Raw genomic sequence first — 5,157 nt, 5'->3', positions numbered from 1 at the left:
TTTTATGATTCAGTCCATAGTCACTATTTAATATTGTTGTTTACGATATCTCCGTAAATACTGTTTTACGAGATTTATTCTCGTCGAGATTTAAAATATTGCTGAAGCATTTTTGCTCAAAAACATCGAAAGAGTTTTGAATACATTTAAGGAACAAATTCTGGGATTTCCTTAACTAAATTTTCTAGTTCATCACTTATGATTTTAAATATTTTGATCTATTACAAATGTCAGTTTTTATAGCGAAAGACCATATATATTTTATACTGAACTTGCTGAGCATTTCTTTCGCTCATACTTGTCTGTTTTTGAATTTAACCTTCCAGTGAGGATTAACTGGAGCTGTTTAGTCGTGTAATTTGAGAAAAGCAAAGATAGAAGCTTTTGGAAGGTGGTTGGTCCAGGGTTTACAGAACTAGCGTAAGTTCTATTATGTAAAGTTATTTATATATTTTATAGTAGTGTTATCGTATAGTTTGGCCTAGCGTATTTCTTTTCGAAGTTATACTAGTGGGTTTAGTTTTGAGTTCTGAGATTTAGATTTATTTAAAAGATGTTTTAAAGAAAAGAGAAAATTTTATTTATGGAAGTTGGAAATCCTTGTTTCTAGAACTGTAACCTAAAAAAATCTTGGCGTAGTTTGGGGTCGCATGTGTTATATTTCAACTGCTGGAATTTGTTTATTGATTAAAAAAGGTTATTTTGGATTATGATTTTATCGTGACGACCAAATCTTCTGACCCTGGATTTGGGGGTGTTACAATTGGGGTGTAGTTAGTTTGTGGGTGATAATGTTTGGATTTATCCATGTGATGTCGTCATGTTGCCAAGTAAATGCATCTAGGCTATGTCAAGAATTCCACCAAATTAGACTCAATTTCTGATTTCAAATCTTCACCAATTAAAACTTTTTTATCCCCAGTAGATAAATTCACTTCTGCTAGTCATTCCGATCCTATCGTTGTTACTCTCGACGTGTCTTTATTTCATGTCTCACTGTAACATTCTCTAGCGACATGTTGATCTCCTCGAATTTCTGGACCTCCCATGGTGTTGGAAACTTCACAACTTGATGGAGTATGGATGAAATTGCTCTAAGACCGTGTATACATGGCCTCCTCAGTATGATGTTGTACGTAGACTCTACATCAATAATCAAGAATTTTTGTAATAGGTTGACACCCTGTGTATATGTGGTGAGTGATATTTCTCCAATTTTCCTTTTCATCTTGTCATTGAAATGTTGTACACCTCCTTGTCATGTCATTTTCTATCAGCCCCATCTGTTTGAGCGTGTGCAACATCATGATGTTGGCAACACTTCCATTCTCAACAAGAATTCTTTTGATGAAACAGTTTCCTATTGGCCTAGAGATGATTAGACTATCATGTTTTGGCTTCATAAGATGTTCCCTATTTGAATTATCAAACTGTAACACATTACCTTGTTCACGATGTCAGCTCTTGCACTCATGTTCCCTAGCTACCCTTTTAGCTTGTGAATACGTTTCTCCACATAAATATGATTCACTAGCTGTGAAGTTAATAATCTTGTGATGAGGGGGACGTGGTGGTTTCTGCAACGGTGACCCGTCACATCTGACATGATTATTTTTTTATGATGGTAAGTATTCAGTTAAATATCCTTTTTTGATCAACACTTGAATTTCTTTCCTTAGAGCCACACAATTAGCTACTCTAAGACCATAATCTCCATGAAATTCGTACCATAATTTGGATTCTGGGTTGCTTTTTGGTTTGTTGGTTTTTGTTGGCCATTTGATGACGTCTCCCAACTTATCAAAGTCTCATACCATGGTTGATGGTGGTATGGCGAAATCATATGTGTCATAAGTAGGTGGCAAATTTGGATCTCTCTACTAATCTACCATGTCTATCAAAGTGTTGACACGTGCTTCCTCTCTGTCATTTCTCACGTATGTCATGTAATCTCTGGCCCTTGATGTCATTATTTTCCTGTTAGGATGATAAAACTTTCCTTTACCTCACTTTTATCTTCTTTCAGCCTTACTTGTGTCATAGCTTTTTTCTGTACGTCATCCATTATTCTGCATGGATATTTGGTCAATTTATCATATTAACGAGAGTCTATTTCCAACCCTCTTCGAAAAGCTTCTATGGCTATGGGGATGTCACAATTTTGGTTCGTAACTTTTTTTCTGTTGAACCTTGTAAGATATTCCCTTAGTGCCTCCCTGTATTTCTGGACAATCTTCTACAAATTGTTTGTCGTCTTCTCAAATTGCCTACTTATTGGAAATTGAAGGTTGAATGCATCCACCAGGTCTGCAAATGATCCAATATTCTCATTAGGAAGGCTCACCAACCATTGTAAAGCTGGTGCTGTCAAAGTAGAGCCAAGGCCCTTACACATACATGACTCTCTATACTCTTGAGGAATTGGTACAGTGAACATATGTTGTTTGTATTGGGATACATGTTCATGTGGGCATGTAGTGCCATCATAACCCTTTATGTATGGTACTGTGAACCGTTTAAGTATTTCCATGAGTGTTATATTATCAGGTAATGGTGAATCTGTGTAGCTTGTAGGTGTATCATTTTCAATGGGCATAGGTACCCCTGGTATACATTGTATGAGTTCCCTTACTTATTGCAATCCCTTCCTCACTGCTTATGTGACATGTGCTCGTGGATGTGATCTCCTATGTTGGTGTCTTCTTCTCTCACGATCCTCATCAGTTTCATCATTACAAAATTCATGTCCATGATTTTCTTCACCAATTATGGCGTTGCCATCTTTATCCATAAGGATCACGTCTTTTTCATTTGATTCATGATATGTTTTGGCTTCATCCATGTTGAGTTTCCGTGCCACAATTTTTAGAGTCTTCTTTGATGTGGCAGTTTTGTTATTCTTTAATTTGACTGTTGTAAGCTCCTTCTTTAAATCTTTATTTTCAGATCTCAATGCCTCCATGTCACTTTATAGCATTTTGATTACGGATATCATCTTTGCATTCACATCAGCACCTCCATATGTACTGGTAGCGTGTACCTGTTGTTATTGGTTTTTCATTTTTAGAAACTAATTAAATTATCAATCAATTTCTCACAGACGGTGCCAAACTGTTTTAATAAAATTTTGCACGTCAATGATCAATTTTAATTGATTTAGGGTAGTTTATTTTATTAGAATAACAATGAAGTAAACAAGTAAAAAATGCAGGAAACACAAAGAATTGGTAACATCGAAAAACCCCTTGAGGGGATTAAGAAACCGCGGGTGTGATTGAGTACTCAACCTCAAAGAAATTCCACTAATATTGTCAAAAAATTAGTTGAAAGAGTTTAATACATTCAATATAGAAAAAGTGTAGATGACTAGGGTTTATGTGATGGTTGCATGATGATCTCTTTCACGTCTTCTCTTCTCTTATATCGATCTTTATCAATCCGTTATTCATATTTTAATTTCTCCACTTTTTCCTCCATGTTGTGCTATCTCTCCACTTTTTTCTCCACGCTGTGCTATTTTCTCTTCATTAACTCTTATTTCCCTGGAATAGATCTGTTAGTTCAACCACTAGCCTTATTTTTAGAACTCTTATTAACCTAGTCTTCTTGTAGTCATCATATATCGCACTTATTCCTGTCATGCTCATCATATCCATCATCGATATTCTTCTTTTTATATCAATCTCCATACATGCATCATGTCATCTCAGTGAAAATTGTGATCATAACATATTCAAGGATAGAAATTTGAAAGAATTGAATATATACACAAGGAATATAAAAGTTAAAAAAGACATATGCAATCTTAAATAATTACTCAATAAGACAAGTTCATCGATATGTTCAAGAGACATTGATGAATATATAATAAACCAGTAAAAGAAAGAGATGAACATATAATGAAACAAGTGTTTAACATTTTGTAGCAATGAAAATATTGAGATATTGTCCAAGACTTAATGTTATAAAAACAGGTAGTTGGTCAATGTAACGATTTAGGAATAATAGGAGGCTCGTGTATATTTTAAAATTTTAAATTATATTTAATTTTAATATTCTTATTTTAGTAGTAATTTATAAGTTAATTATATTTAATATGCTAAATATTTAACCTATTATACAGTTAATAGTTATTTATAATTAATTAAAATTTTATTCTATAAATAATAATTTATTTACAATACACTGATAAAAATATATTAGAATTAATCATATTTTAAAAAGTCGAATGTGTCACGTGCCTTGTAGAATTAATTAAAAATATCAGATATATGCATAGTTCTCTCTTTAATGAGAGTCGACCTCCGATTTTAGATCTAGGGTTCTAATCACCCTTTTTATTCTCCATTCCGCAGATCTACTGTCCACTTTCACCGTTTAATCTTTTTCACTCTTTCATCTTCGCTTTTATTTTACTGTTTTTCAAAAATTTTGAAATAAACATCTTTTGGGATGTGATCTAATACATTTTTCGTTGAGATCTTGTTTGTACCTTGTTATCAAGGTTATCCCAAATCTTTTTGGGTGTGAGTATGTTTTGTTTAAGTTATTTGTGTATTTTGATGTTGGTCTCATTGAAAAGGATTTATGTGGTTTTTTGGGAGATCCGGATTTCTTGCATCGAAACTGAGACCGTGGTGAATATCACAAGAGCTCACTTTTTACAACAAAAGATTATTTATAGTTTGATTATTTGTTCTACGATTTTATTTGATGTAACTAAAAAATCTGAATATTGGGCTGCATATGGAATTTATGTGAAGGTTCAATTATGATGTTGTTAGTTTCAAGGTTGGCGTAGGCTGGATTGAAGGGAAAACTATTATAATCCTTTTTATTTCAAAGAATTTTATTCAATTTGTTAAGCGATCTGAAAATTAGACGGCTATTTGTTTCCTAATCAAGTTGTATTATCAGTTAGGATGTTTGTTCCGAGATATTTTAATGAATGCATTATATTTTATTTGTAAAAAAAATCAGAAATTATTAGTACCCTTCTAAGACTACGTTTACTACCATAAATAAACTTTAAAATAAATTCTAATGTTAAATAAATGGACCAATTATTATCTATTAACGGATGTAATATATATTTGTACATGACTTGGATGGGAAAAGAATTTTTTTTATTAAATAATTGTATTTTACCTATGAAAT

This window comes from Apium graveolens, chromosome 4, assembly GCF_009905375.1.
Source record: "Apium graveolens cultivar Ventura chromosome 4, ASM990537v1, whole genome shotgun sequence".
NCBI lineage: Eukaryota > Viridiplantae > Streptophyta > Magnoliopsida > Apiales > Apiaceae > Apium > Apium graveolens.
Note: the sequence above shows the minus strand (reverse complement) of the source record.